General features: G+C 39.2%; 1 long non-coding RNA gene across 6 annotated transcripts in view; it reads right to left on the bottom strand.

Annotated features, from left to right (window-relative positions):
- Positions 1 to 16,136, bottom strand: part of LOC112643766 (uncharacterized) — a 107,597-nt gene that overhangs the window by 50,338 nt on the left and 41,123 nt on the right. For 4 of the 6 annotated variants that reach the window (XR_007412127.1, XR_007412128.1, XR_007412125.1 and 1 more), the window contains exons 2-3: positions 2,871 to 3,059; positions 2,525 to 2,750 (exon numbers count right to left, since the gene is read on the bottom strand). This is a non-coding gene — a long non-coding RNA (uncharacterized LOC112643766). Of the gene's footprint in view, positions 1 to 1,945; positions 2,751 to 2,870; positions 3,060 to 16,136 lie in introns of those variants that run through there. The other 2 variants (XR_004810993.2, XR_004810996.2) reach the window with 1 other exon arrangement.

The raw sequence follows: 16,136 nt of genomic DNA on the forward strand, positions 1-16,136 counted from the left end.
AATTAAAAAAAACTATGGAATATTACTCAGCTATTAGAAATGACAAATACCCACCATTTGCTTCAACGTGGATGGAACTGGAGGGTATTATGCTGAGTGAAGTAAGTCAGTCGGAGAAGGACAAACATTATATGTTCTCATTCATTTGGGGAATATAAATAATAGTGAAAGGGAATATAAGGGAAGGGAGAAGAAATGTGTGGGAAATATCAGAAAGGGAGACAGAACGTAAAGACTGCTAACTCTGGGAAACGAACTAGGGGTGGTAGAAGGGGAGGAGGGCGGGGGGTGGGAGTGAATGGGTGACGGGCACTGGGGGTTATTCTGTATGTTAGTAAATTGAACACCAATAAAAAAAAATTAAAAAAAAAAAGAAAGATCATGGAAAAAAAAAGAAAAAAAAACTTATCTTTAAATTAGAAGGGATATAGAAATCACCATTTGAGTAAATATGACTATATTTCACAAAAGCCACATTTTTCTAAAAACCCCCTTTCCTTTTTCAATTCTAGAAATTCTGAAGTATAGGGCATAGCAATCAAAAGCTGAGCTCCAAATTGTTTCCTCTCAAGGAAAATGAAAACACTGTATGACAATGAAAAATGGCAGAGAAGATTTAAGGGCCAAAATCTTTTGCACCTTCTCTGTGTCAATCTCAGGTTTACATTTTTAATACTCTTTGGAAGATTCACAGTAAAAATAGAGCACCTTTTTTCATCTCTGTTGTATGCAGACATAAGCGTATTTTACTCACTGAATTATTAGCTTTTCCATATGCCTGTCAATTTTTAGAAAAAAGCCAAGAACTTGTAAAATCACATGTCAGAATCTGTGATTCAGGGAGAGAACAAATGCATCCAGCTCCCAGAATAACCTCAGAACTGACCCAATTGAATCTCAACTAAGGCACTTTCTAAGAACATGGTTGCTTCCTCTAACTTTCTATGAATTTCCTCAAACAATATTTCAAAAGGACCAAGGCCTTTCTTCAGATACTCAAAATTTAAAACTGCTCACCTCTTCATCAATTTTTTTGGAGTGGTGGGGGAGGAATATCATGCTACAAATCCCCCCAAATTGTTCAAATAAGGAAAGGCTTTCCTATGAAATCAGCATTTCAAGAAACTTTTGGCAACCTAACTCTTTTCTATTGAGTTATATTTTAAATAATTGCATTAAAAGAAAGACATTAGAAGAGTGAGCACAAAGTAAAGTCTACTCTATGCCTTTGGGTCATTCTAGAGTAGACTAAACACACTGGACCAGAATTCATTCATTATGGAATGGTGAAAGCTAGTCCTTACTCTCTTCCCAAACCTTGACCACCCCCACCTGTGCTTTCTGGAAGCATTTGACTCAAGCTTGGGGCATCCTGTGTCCTAGTCCCGAGTACAAGCACTATAAAGTCTGTAGCTACCAAGTGTGATCTACCAGGGCAGTGTGATCTGGTGTGATCTACCTCCAGAAAGGAGGTCATTTGTATCAGTTGGGTTTTTTTTTGTTGTTGTTGCTTCTTAAAGCCCCACAGTGACAATTTTCAGAGGTCTGAGTGAAATGCTATTTCCATGGAAGAGTTAACAAATGAATTATGAATATTTAATAATACTAGCCAACCAGATAATTAAAGGAGACTGGTAGGACCAAAGCTTCCATATAAATAAACCATGCAGAGTCCATTGTTTGTGGTTGCTGAGAATGATGATCTATTCCATGTCTTATTCCAGTGAAAGGATATTGGTATGAATATGCTTCCAGGGATAGGAAGATAGGAGTCCCAAAACACAGAGGACCCTTTTTCTTTTTCTTTTTTTTTATAAATTTATTTTTTATTGGTGTTCAATTTGCCAACATACAGAATAACACCCCATGCTCATCCCGTCAAGTGCCCCCCTCAGTGCCCGTCACCCATTCACCCCCACCCCCTGCCCTCCTCCCTTTCCACCACCCCTAGTTCATTTCCTAGGGTTCAGAGTCTTCATGTTCTGTCTCTCTTTCTGATATTTCCTACCCATTTCTTCTCCCTTCCTTTCTATTCCTTTTCACTATTATTGATATTCCCCAAATGAATGAGACCATAAAATGTTTGTCCTTCTCTGATTAACTTATTTCACTCAGCATAATACCCTCCAGTTCCATCCACGTTGAAGCAAATGGTGGGTATTTGTCATTTCTAATGGCTGAGGAATATTCCATTGTATACACAGACCACATCTTCTTTATCCATTCATCTTTTGATGGACAACTGTAGAGAAGGTATCACTTTTCTCTTCTGCTTTTTATAACACAATCAAAAAGACACCTCGTTTCTTTGGTTCTAGAAGTACATTACAGAAAGATGTATAAGAGCCTGTTGGCATTTTGCTTGGTGGTGGTTTTTCCTTTTGGGCCTCTCAAGTTCTGTACATGAGCAATTAAGTGAGGACTGAGTATGCATAGGGGGAATAAATGATTTGCCCTTGAGGTAGTTTGTAGCTTCAAGGAGCAAAAGAAAAATGCTAACAAAGGAAAGGAAATAGTGGCTTACTCAGGGTCAAAACAAACACATCTGCTGTCTTAGGGGGAACAACTTGTTGATACAGATGAAGGAGTGCTTTCTCACAGGAGAACCACAGCATCTTGGCAAGGTATTTCAGGGAATGGAACTGTGGTGAGGTGTGTTCCTCCTGGGACCTTTCATTGCACCACTCTGACTTGCTACCAAAGGCTGCCTGGGCATGTCAATTCTAGTGAGTTCTGTGCATCAGTGGGAACTGAGAATATAGAAAAAAGAAGAAAAAATCATAGATGTGGGTTATTTCAGAAAACTGGAGAAAAGAACGAGGAAAGTTATGAAGCTTGGGGAAAACATTAATACTATGAGTCACACATACCTGAAGTTTCCATCCATGTTGCAAATTCAATTTATGTGATGAAGCACACATCTTCTTTCTTTGTTTACTATTTCAGATTCTCCTTCCCACTTGGCAATTTCTTCTGCTGGATTTCAAAGCCATGATTTTAAAGCAGGCTGCGCTGACCTTGGCAGATTGGTTTGGTCATGATGGTTTCCTAGACAAGGACTACACCAAGGGGAATAGCAAGTAAGATATTTCCAGTGAAAGCAACACTGTGGTGGAGAAGTTATGAATGGTCCCCAACTTCTTGAATATGAAGCTCTACTTGGTTCAAATTTACCAGGTATATATTATCTCTTTACTGCATTTGACCCTGGCAGGTCTCCCTGGTATGAATGAGAGGAAGCTAAGTCTAGTAACAAATATTCCCATTATAATCCAAGTAAGTCAGTTGCAGAGCCTGGGGGATGGGAGGCAGTCAGGAAGACTCTACTTTATACTGACGTTCTGAAATTCAAGATGTCTTTACCTGGAGGAGGAGTTGGGAAACTATAGTCCACAGGTCAAATCCAACTCAATTCTGGAAGCTAAGAAAAATTTTTTACATTTTTAAAGGGTTGTAGAAGGAGCAGCAGCTGAGAAGCCTTAAGATACTTATCTGACCCCTTACAGAGCAAGTTTGCTGACTTCTGATAGGAGCCTGCAATTCCCCAGAGCACTAAAAATGTTTCCCTGAGACCAAGGTAAGCAATCACTGATGAGAGAAGAAAGTGGGCGTGGAGGATTCTTTGGGAGGTGTTAGGGCCAGGCCAGACAAGGTAGATGCTCCTGGTGTCTGCATTCCTTTTGGCAGAACACAATCTCATGGCTACAGCCACCTGCAAGGGAGGATGGGAACTACAGCCTACTCTGTGCCTAGAAGAAAAGGAATCCAGTTGGTGAAAATGCAGGTGTTATAAGGTACACAAGGTTAACTGCTAGAAGAATTAAATAGGCAGTCGCTAAAGAGTTCAGGAAAAAGCCAGAACACTTCAGACTGAGGTTATGAGGTTATCGCGGTGGTTTCCCAGAAGAGGTCAAACTAGGATGGTCAAACATCAAGAGAGTGGAAAATGCAGGTAACTGGAATGAGATCACCAAAAGCACAAAGCTGGAAAATTAGGCTTGCCCGGGGAACTATGTTTAACAAGGGAGGAGGCCCACAGGGGAAGTTCTGAAAAATATTCTTAGAAAGATTGGATTCAGCGAGGAAAAGGCCTTGAGTGTCAGGCCGTGGCACTCAAGTGGATGCCAACTTTTAAAAATCATTCAAACAGGGATTTTTTTTCCTGATTTTTATTTTGTTTATTTTTTGCTTAAGGGCAGCATTGTCTCCGAGTCTGGAAACTCTAGGTCTTGAGGTCAATCATGTCAAAGGCTTTATACTTGTCTCTGGGCAAAGGCTACACTAACCTTCAGAAGATAAGAATGTTAGAATTTCGAGAAGAGAAATGAAATGATAAAAACTGACCCATCTCTTTTGAAAAAAATTAAATATGTAAATCACACATTTATAAGAATATATGAGAACATTTATACTTAGTTTAAGGAACAATAATAAAACAAACATACCCACCACCAGCATAAGTAATAATAGGACATCGCCAGTATTGATGACATAACCCCACACAGCCTCCTCTTTTTTTTTTTTTTCTTTTTTTTTTTTCAGCCTCCTCTTTGATCACATGTCCCTCTCTCACTCCTTCCTTCCAAGAAATAATAATCCTGAATTTTGTATTGGTTGTTCCTTGCTATTCTTTATAGCTGCACCACTTATGGATGGATTCTTATAAATGTATTTTTTAATGTTACTTACTTTTGACCTTCGTATAGATAGAATCACATTATACACATTCTCCTATGACTTGTTTTTGCTCTCAATATTATGCTTTTGAGACTCATGCAAGTTATGGCCACTTGTAGCCAGAAGTTAATTTATTTGTAGACTATCTTACTCTCTGTTATCCATTCTATTCTTGAGAGCCCTTCCTCTTTCTTTTTAAATTGAAGAAAATTTGTTTTCCAAAGAACACATTAAGATGGACACAAAAACATAACAAAAACAAGAATATGGTTTAAGTGAAGGATGCATTGCTTTTTGTAGAACATTAGAAAAATCCAATGTATCTCTCCTTGGAACTCCTTGTTCTGTGGAGTGTGACTTATCATATTCAGCTTGATTTGCTATGACATTATATGTACTCTTTTTGGTGGTTTGTTTTTAAATCACCAGTTTTTGCACATGATTGAAGGTCTCTAGCTACCTTAAAGACTGTCCCTTTTCCCTTGTCCTCCTCTATCAGTTAAGAAGATTCAAGGCCCTTTTGTACTAACAGGTGTCTGATTACATTTCATGACATTTTTCACAAGAGCCCTCTTGAGACCATTTCCTTGCATACTGCAGGCTGCTGACAACATGTGGCTTGATTTTTCTCATTCGGTTCTTCTGGACATAATATAAGTCTGATAGTGATAATTCTATGTTTTTTTTTTTTTATCTTCATTGGACTTTTGTTCTTGAGTTTATTAATGGCGTTATTTAATAATGACATAAGCCATTGTCCCCTTCATGGCCTGGCTGAGAGAATGTTTCTCGGTTCCAGTTGATGCATGCATTCCTCCGTTCACCCAAGACAGTGTGAGGATTTTGATTCAACACCACAGGAACATCCACACACAGTCCCATGAGAGAAATTTAACTGTTCAGTCTCACTTTCTAATGGAGGTTTCAAGAGTATAAACAACCAAAAAAAAAAAAAAAAAAGAGAGAGAGAGAGAGAGAAGGGGGGGAGTATAAGCAACCATCTGATCTCTTCCTACAGAAAGAGACAAGAAAATATTTCTGAGAGAGGTGGAACATTTTACTTCTCAACGTTCCTGTAAGTTTCTTCTCCTTTCTGTTGTATATTTCATGGGTAGGTTTCAATTCTGAATAATTAGTATGCATTTGCCTCATGAGAACCACCTGTGTTGCAAAAACTCATTTTTAAGCTTCTCTGCTTAAAGCAATCAGTTCCATAAATTATACATCCGTTATTTGGTATGCATTTTCCAATAGGCAGTCCAAAGCTGTCCCACATGAATAGTCATTTTCACATTAAAGGTAGAAGCAGCCTGGGAGCCTGATTTTCTAGGGTTTTTTCCCCTCTCTTTTTAATTCCTTTTTTTTTTTTTTTTTTTTTTTTTTTTGCCAAGAGGAAAATACTCTTCTTTTGAACATCCTATTTATTCCTGATGAAAAGCTTTGTTTCTATCTTCAGAAACATCATTTTAGATTTGTGTAATCAGTTCAGCACACTGCTTCTTAAAATGATAAATAACTATCAAATTAAACTTGCAATTAAAGTTTACTAAAAATATAGGTTGCTGTAATTTTGTTGGCGATAGAAGTACAGAAGTAGAAATGATTAATGATGATTACTAATTATGCAGCTGTGCTCAGAACATATAAGTCTACAGACCCATGGTTTTAACGCTAAAATAAGGGCTTCATCCGAGAAGAAACCTTTGTAGACAGTATCTAAATGCAGCTCATTTCTAGTTAGTAAACACCCCCAGCTCCTCCTATGGCTGAGCTTGACAAAGAAAACCAGAAAAATAGAGTGTTGGAATGACCATCTCAGTTCTCCTTTCTTTTGTTGGTACTTTTTTGTTGATTGTTATATTTGAACTGAAATAATGCCATCAACATGAGAAATTATCAGGTATTAATAATGGTGAAGAAAGGATCATCTTGTTAAAACCCTGACTTCTCTCTTTCCTAAATCTTGGATAAACCATCTGGTATTTCATGTGAAAAATGGCTTATTGAGGAGACTAATAGAAATCAACTAGAGAATAAAATCACTAAATATTTAGCTTATAGACCAAAGACCTGGGTTTGATCACTTTATCTGTAACTTTAAAATAAGGAAACCTACAAATTAGGTAGTTCTCAAAAAACATTTCACTATAAACTTTTTTTTGATTAGCACAAAAATCACATTTTCCCTTTTCTATTCTTCACTGCTGCAGAAAAATCATTATTTTAGGAAACACAATTTTACAAATAAAATTACAGAGATCTATTAAGGTTATATGAAATTGGGGGTGCCTGAGTAGCTCAGTTGGCTAAGTGTCCCATTGGTGATTGCGGCTCAGGTCATGATCTCATGGGTCCACTCAAGGCAGAGTCTGCCTGAGATTCTCTCTCTCCCTCTGCCCCTCCCCCTACACTGCTCAAACTCTCTCTCTCTCTCATAAATAAATAAATAAATAAATAAATAAATAAATAAATCTTTTTTAAAAAATAAGGAGATATGATGTTGTAAAATCTCAAACCTAGTTCTCTCATATCCTGATAATGTGTTACTTTCAGCCCCCAATACATGAGCAAAAAACAAACAAAATAAAACAGAGAGAGAGAGAAAGGAATGGGGAAAGAAAAGGGAGAGAGGGAGACAAAGGGAAAGAAAAAGAGGGAGAGAAGAAAGAACCAGAAGAAACAGAAGAGGATGTTTTCGCTTTTACAAATGGCAAATGGGATCCTGACAAGGGAAGAAAATAACAGTGATAGGGAAAAAATAACATGGAAATATGGAAACAGCTATCACCCATTAAGCATAGCTACTGAGACCACCACACTGTAGTTGTATATTTGCAGAGATTTAACCTATTGAGTCAGGATGATGCATGCACCTGTCCTTCAGAGGTGATAAAATAGATTGAAAAACTGAAAAAAGATAGATGCTTCTGTTGGAATCTACTTCCACCACTGAAGTGCAGAGTGACCTTGGCCATGTTATGAAACTTGTTTACCCTTCTTTCCTCTGGTGAGAAATGGTGACAATCTATCCACCAAACCCACCTCACAGGATTCTCTGAAGACCCAATGAAATCATTTTTTTGTGTAAAAGCTCTTTGAAAGCTGTAAAGCACCAAAGTAACATATAACATTTGACCACAAAACAAAACAAAACAAAACAAAACAAAAAAAAAAAAAAAACTGCATACCCTCCTGGGCCTGGCAGTCTCAAGTCAAACCCAAAAGGAAATGGAGGAGATGGATCATTCCCTTTTTAAGAAAAATGCAGCTTATCCTTAGCCAGATATTTAAAACCACCTTTGAGATTATCTGAGTGTTTAATATTAAGCAACGGAGTAAGCAATTTTATTTTATTCTCATAACCATAAAAATCTAAAGACTTTTTTTTTTTTTTGACAAAGTGGTTGAAAGAAATGCTGGAGGAAGGAAGCGCTCTCAAGGGACCTGGGTCATTTGACTCCCCATTACAAAGCACTGGGAGATGCCTGCAGGGAGCATGGTTCAAGAGGAGCCTGCATCTATCCTCTCTGCCTTGTCCTGAGTGATGCAGAGCAAACTGCAGAGCTGGAGAAACAGCATCTGGCCAGAGGGAAAGTGCCTGCCCTCCTGCAAGGACCAGCCAGGCGCCTCCTGTCAGAGCCTGCCAGTTAGTGGTGGCTGTCGCACATGGTTAGGACAAGGGCAGATGGACGCAGGAGCAGAACTGCTGACGTGTGGCCTTTCGCTTTGGACAGCAGCTCAAACTTCTGAGGCTTCAGAAAGGAAATAGACATTTGGAAACGGGACAACAGGATTTTCCCCTTCGACTGTTCAGGATGTGGTACTGAGTTTTGGAGGATTAAGAAAAAAAGAAGAATTTATTGCTTATTCTCTTAGGGCTCTCAAGGCTTATCAAATGTTTTATCACGTTTTTCTAATATACAGCCTTTACCCAAAAGCTTTGTTTGCACAAGGGTGTGTCCAGTCCATGGGTGGAGAATTTCCATGATTCTTTCCACTCTGTACTATGTTCCTCCCTCCTTTGTCCAGTTGTCCGGGGTCTCCGTCCACTGTGATCCTAAAATGCTTTGATTGCAAGGGTCAACTTTATTTGAGCTTTTAAAGCTTCAAGGACCAAAATGGTGGGGAAAAAAATCAGAATTATTTTGGGATAGGACCAAATATTTGTTAAATGTCTATATAAAGAGCAAATGTGGCTCTTTCCTTACTTCATCAAACATCCAATTGTATTTGTTAAGTAATTATTCAGCCAATACCATGTCATAGACACCACATACCTTTTTTTAATCCTTCAATTTGGCACATTAGCTGAGATGATCAATTCTGTCACTGCAGTGGTAACATTGTTTATGCACTTAAACATCTTTCCCACTTGTGGTCTTTTCCCAACTCTTGTGTCTGAGACAGTTGTTGATAGTTGTTGTGTGCTGGGAATTTTTAGAAACACCAGCATGATTGGGTGGGCAAATATCTTCATCAAGAAGTCATGAATTGACTTGAGATAAGGAAGGGTGATTTGAAAACCTTCTTTCCGGGATCCCTGGGTGGCGCAGCGGTTTGGCGCCTGCCTTTGGCCCAGGGCGCGATCCTGGAGATCCGGGATCGAATCCCACATCAGGCTCCCGGTGCATGGAGCCTGCTTCTCTCTCTGCCTCTCTCTCTCGCTCTCTCTCTGTGACTATCGTAAATGAATAAAAAATTAAAAAAAAAAAGAAAACCTTCTTTCCCTTTGTCTCATTTGTACTTTCTCTTCCTTTAGTTCTTCTCTGTTGTGACTTCTGTCCTATAAGTCCCTGCAAATTTGACATGTCACACACACATCTATACACTACTTCCTTGTACAGAACAATTGTCTTATTATTTTGTAAGAGAAAATCATAGATTCATATGTAAGAGATAAAAGTTGATGTCAGCTCCCTCTTAGACTACAGACTTCAGAAACAAAAGAAAAGGAGAGCTGTCTGCACAAGAACATATCCACAGATTGGGACAGTCAATTCTCTCCGCTTCAGGAACTAGTCCATTCTGAAATCACAATGATCATTCACCGGCACCAGAATGACCAGCATTCCAGGCATCCTGGACAGCAAATTCTGGGACTTTCTTTTCATTAAAATGCAAAAGAATATTGCATTGCATTGGCCTGCAGCACACTTTTTAACCTAAAAGCAAATTCTAATTCTTTGAAGATGAAGCAATAAAAAAGAAATCTCAAACCAAAACAAACTTAAGTCTCTCTGGAAAACCAATTGATAAATACATTCAAACTGTGAATATATTTTCAAGCTTCTAAGCATTTATTTTTTTAAAAATAATATGTGTTTCTGAAAACAACTGTCTTTTGATAATCTCCCCAGTACCAGAGCACACATAGATACTCCATGGAATCAAGGCCTTGTAGGTAAAAAGAATCATTTGTTAGATGGATTCTTCGGGAAAGAAGATCATACCAGAATCTTTTTTCTTTTTTTAATTGTATCCTCTACACTATAGTGATCTACTATAGCAATCTATTATAAGTTGTATTTGTAGTGAATTTGTAATGTGTCAACTTGGCTAGGATAAACTACCTTTCCCAGAATTCCTGTTCCAGTATGTTTCTGGTTAAGGTGGGTCATAGGAAAGATTCTTATGGAAGTGTGAACACAAATATTTGCATGGGTCCAGCTACCCATGGCCCCCACTCCTGATGGTCTTTTCTCTCTTAACCTGTACCTATGATCTCTTGGGGAACTCCTGCAACCAGGTGATGGAGGAAGAAAAAACCCAGGCCTAGTGTACACATGATTGTGCATAAATGGCAGATGCCACTTAAAGTGGACAGCTGAAAAGAAAATGCTCAGGTGAAGCATGACAGCCCTGTTCTGAGATGGCCCTGAAGGATAGTGCTGAAGGGAAACACTCTCAGGGTGTGGCACTTTGAGCAGGCGCCTGATTGTCCATTTTGCTTGGAAGGAGATGTGTCTAGAAGTGTAAGTCTACACTGATTCATGGGCCATGGTTAATATTTAGCTGGAAGGTCAGAGATTTGGAAGGAACATAATTGAAATATTGGTGACAAAAGAGATCTAGAGGAACTGATAGGCCTCACCAAATGGGCATGACATGTGATGATATTCAGGTTCTACGTGAATGTTTACTAAAGAGAAAACTCAACAGAGGAATATTTACTAATCAGGTGGATAGGATGAGCCATTCCATGGAGCCATTCCATCATTGCCCAATTGGTTCATGAATAAAGTGGTGATGGTGGCAAAGATGGAAGTTATACGTGGGCTCAGAAGCATATACTTCTGCTTACCAAGGCCATCTGGCCATGGCCACCATTCAGTGCTCAGTCTGCTAACTGCAGAAATCAACACAGAGCCCCTTACATGCCAGCATTCCCAGCTACCAGCTAGCCACCTATTGGCAGGCTGATTACACTAGATCAGATCACTTCCTTTATGGAAGGGACATGCTTTGTTCTAACTGGAATAGACACTAACTCTGAACACAGATATGCCTTGCTTGCATATAGTGCATCTGCCCCAGGAATTTATTTCACCAATGAAGTACAGCAATAGGCTCATGCAGTTTATTGGTCTTACTATATCTCTCAATGATCAGAAGAAGCTGTCTTGATAGACTGACAAAATGGCTTTTTGAAAACTTGGTTATGGTCAGTTGTCCAGAATGCAAAGTATGCTTTAAGTCATCATCCAATATATATTTCTTTTTCTCTCATGGCCAGGATTCATGGATCTGGGAATAAAGGGTGGCTATGGGAAAGGCTCCTCACACTGTTATCCCTAGTGATCTGCTAAACTTTTGCTTCTCATCCTTATAATATTAGACTCCGCTGGTCTAGAAGTCTTAGTTCCCAAAGGAGGCATGCTTCTACCAGGGGACCCAATGATGATTATATTGAACTGGTGCGCCCCTGGACAAGTTGACTCATGCCACTGGATCAACAGGCAAAGAAGGGAATGACTGAACCCAGGCTGCTTCTGCGCAGAGGTAAAGGGGAGTGTGTCTCCCGTGCTAAAATCTTCTAAGTTGTCTCTCAGGAGTCCCATATCCTGTATTAGGTATATCGACTCAATTAGTAGGACTGCTACTGGCCCAGACCCTTCAGGAATGAAGGTTTGGTTCACCTCCTCAGGCAGAGATCAACAACTAGCTGAGGTCTTTGCTAAGGACAAAGGGAATGTGGAATGGGTACTGGAAGAAAGCAGTTATAAATGCCAACATGACCAGTTGCAGACATAAGCACTGTAATAGTTGTATTTCTTCTTTATTATGATACGACTATATAGTTACATATACATATATATGCATATAAATATATATATTTAACCAGTTACTTTTTGTTTGTTCTTTCTCATCCCCTTATTATCTAACATGTGTTAATAGTAGCTAACTTAGTATCTCAATATATAAGTTATAGGATAGCAAAGGGGAAATGTGAATCAGCTAGAACCCCACTAAGAATAAACATCACCCCAAGTCAAAAAAAAGAACTTTGAATCCTCTTTTTGGGCAAAGTTATGTGGTTTTGGTTGGACTTGGGATAGATGTATCAGGTACAGATGCACACAGACATACACACACACTCACACACACCCTAGTGTTTCTGCTTCTGTCAGAATCTAACTGTATTGACTAATACAATATTTTGGTTAAATTTTAAAAGGCTATATTCTTAAAAAATAGTTCTATTCAGATATAAATGACATATAATAAACTGCACATATTTAAATTGTACACTTTGATAAGTTGTAACATATACATGAAACCATCACTATATTCAAGCAAGTAAAAATATTCACAACCCTCAAAAATCATTTCCTTCTTTTTATAACCCCTTCTCCCTGCCTCTCCCCAGGTACCCACTGATGTGCTTTCTCTCATTCAAGATTAGTTTGCATTTTCTAGAGTTTTATATAAATGGAATCAAACAGTATATGCTCTTTTTTTTTGGTCTGGTTTATTTTACTCAGCACAATTATTTTGAGATTCATCTGTATTGTCATGTTCATTTTTAAATAGTTTAATCTAAAAGGTTAAATTCTTAATGAAAGGACTTTAAGAACAGATCACTCACAGGCATTTAGATGCAGCATGACTGGGCATAATTCAGAGAAACAGAAATTCGGCAGTCAGAGATGATATGCTGGGACCCTGTCCCAGTAACAGGAAAATCTAGAGATGCTGTCGACACGCCAGCCTCGCTGTTCGGTGGACAGCATGAGCTTCTTTGGAAAGGGCTTTGAAAGGCTGCATCAAACAGAAATCTTGGCCAGTGGAATAGGGCTGGACAGCACCATTTCCAAAGTTTGTCTAGGAGATTAGGGAGGGAATAGAATAGCCACTGAATTTTGAGTGTGGCATATTCTGAGAAAAACATGGAATGACATCCACCTGAATAAAGATGAGTCATTCTTGTTCTTACCTTTCTTCAATACCATCAACCTATAAATTCAGCAGCCCTTTGGGCTCCTTTCACCTTTTTCTGCTCTAGCCCCAGGTCCTATCACAGATAAGCCAAGAGTGACAGATTGCTCCACAGGGTCCCTTAAAGCCTTCAAATATGAGTCATGGAAAGCAACATAATGTAGCGGGCATTTGACTGAAAAGCAAGAGATCTGGATTTTAACCCAGACCTGGCACTTACTTACTAGCGTAGGACTGTGAATAAATTAGACTCACTGAGCCTCATTTCCTCAGCTGTCAACTGAAGGATCTGGACTATGTGATCTTGAAAAATCTATTCTATGTATCTAAGAGTGGAATAATAAAGTCCTGGAGAATTAACAGGTGTCATGACAAGAACCATGTAGATAACCTGAATCAAATCCCCATTTGGAACTATAGGCCCTATAGCATAACCAGCCAGCCACCTGTCATCCATGCATCCATCATCTATCCATCCAACAAATATCTAGTGAACACTAGTTTGTTCAAGACATTATGCTTGGCAAAGGAGACAAGAAGATGAACATGATCTAGCTCCTGTCCTCAAGATGCTCACGGTTCACTCAGAGAAAACAAATCTATGCATAACTAATTACAACATTTGATAATTTTAATAATAAATATATTAAGAACAGAAATGGTATTTTGGTAATACTTTGATCCTCAGAATCTTGTACAGAATTAGAGGGGACTAATTGGTTTTTTTTTCGTTGAAGTAACTGAATATGAGTACATTTAGGCCAAAGATCATTTCAGAAAGTACTTCATGAAGATATAAAAGGAAAAATTATGAATATTCATTTCAGGCATTGTCCCTTTAGGAAATTCATGACCACGCCTTTTTCTTAGCATATCTTATTGCCAGTTATATATTTCTTGTATGTACTGATTACTGTAACAAATCTTTAGAAAGAGGAAGAGGAAAGAGAACAAAACCTAATTCTATTCTCCATATAGCTAGATATGTAATCATCAATATTCCCTATTAGAAAAGGCCCAAGGGTTTCTGGGTATCTCAGTCAGTTAGGCATCCGACTCTTAGTTTCGACTCAAGTCATGATCTCAGGGTCCTGGGAATGAGCCCCATGTCAGGCTCCAAGCTCAGTGGAGAGTCTGCTGGAGATTCTTTTCTTCTCCCCTCCCTTTGCCTCTCCCCCTTCTCTCTTTCTTTCTCTCTCACTCTCTTTCTAAAATTAATAAATAAATCTTAGAAGAAGAGGAAAGAAGAGGAAAGAAAGAAAGAAAGAAAGAAAGAAAGAAAGAAAGAAAGAAAGAAAGAAAACGAGCCTAAACTGGGAAGCCATGAACTTCTAAGCAAAGGAAACATATTTAGAATTAGCCATATTTAGGTAATTTAATTTATTAACTTGTACTCTTAAATGCAAAGGTGATGATGTTAAACCTGAGGTTTATCGTCATAAAACAAGTATATTTCTGAGGTTCATTACACAAACACTAAAATGTTTACTTCCCATCCAAGTTGTCCAGAGATGTTTTAAGTGAATACATTTCTGTTTTCATTTTTTTAAGTTTTTTTTTTAATTTTTATTTATTTATGATAGTCACGGAGAGAGAGAGAGAGAGGCAGAGACATAGGCAGAGGGAGAAGCAGGCTCCATGCACCGGGAGCCCGATGTGGGATTCGATCCCGGGTCTCCAGGATCGCACCCTGGGCCAAAGGCAGGCACTAAACCGCTGTGCCACCCAGGGATCCCACATTTCTGTTTTCAAAACAATTCTCTTTTATTCTCTTCCATTTTACCAGAATCAAGCAGCTTGAGTGAATTGATCAAAAAGGAAGGAACAGCTTCTACTAACAGAGAAATCCTGACTGTCCTCTCTATGTTACACTGTTGAAGACACTAGTAAGTAAATGGCATATGCGTGTTTTAACTTTAAAGATTTAACTTTTCAGTGGTGGGGTGCCTGGATGGCTCAGTTGGTTAAGTATCTGCTTAAGGGTCCTGGGATCAAGCCCCATGTCTGGGCTCCTTGTTCAGTGGGGCATCTGCTTCTTGCTCTTCCTCTCACTTTTCTCCTCTCCCCCCCTCCCTGCTCATGTTCTCTCTCTCTCTCTCTCTCTCTCTCTCACACACACACACACACACACACACAAATAAATAAAATTTAAAAATCTGAGCAAATAAAGATTGAGCTCTTCATGAGATCTGAGTGAAGACTGCTCCTCAGCTGACTTCCCCATAGCCAGCTATCTGGGTCATGTGACTGGCTGACCACCCCCCGCACCACCTACCTCCACTCTCTGACATGCCATCAGATCCCACCCAAAGGAGCCAGTCGTCTCTGTGAAACAATGAGCAATTCTTATAAGACACAACTGGCGCTCTGTTAACTGTGGCACAGGAAGGCTTGATAAGATCTCCCAGCCATAGCATTCTTTTGTGTCAGCAGACACAAGTGGGATGTTCCTTCTGCAGCTCTTACTGAGCAAGAGGAAGCAGCCTGTGAAGCACAATGTTCATTGAAATTGGCTTTCATCTGAGGAATCCCATGGTGGCTCCTGCTTCATGATGTGCATTCTGTCCTACAGCTGAGCTCTCCTGATGCATTTCCGCTGTTTGTTCTAAGGGGAAAGCAGCACCTTTATGAGACTCCCTCTTTTACTAGGTAAAGGGCAAAGCATTGTGCCGGGCCAAGCATTCGGTGTCAGGATGTCTCCAGTGAGTCTGGAGCCTAGGAGGAACGTTAAAAATAAAATAGAATAAAACAATTCAAGCCTCTGCCACCCTGGCTCACTGATGAGGCACTAGCTCCGTTAGGGGAGGAACCCAAAGCCGCCCTGATGAGCCTTGTAGCACGTGCATGCTTTGTCTATAGAGGCAGGAGGTATTTGTTGTTTTCCTTACTGTAGTGGGTACAATGCCACAGACCACAACAGGTGGACCTTAACTACAGATCTGAGTGCTGTGGGCCCTACAGAACGGCCCAGAAACAAATTGGACTCCGTTATCTATTGTATCTATTAAATTTCAGAGTAATTC

Source organism: Canis lupus, chromosome 1, assembly GCF_003254725.2.
Source record: "Canis lupus dingo isolate Sandy chromosome 1, ASM325472v2, whole genome shotgun sequence".
In the NCBI taxonomy this organism is placed as follows: Eukaryota; Metazoa; Chordata; class Mammalia; order Carnivora; family Canidae; genus Canis; species Canis lupus.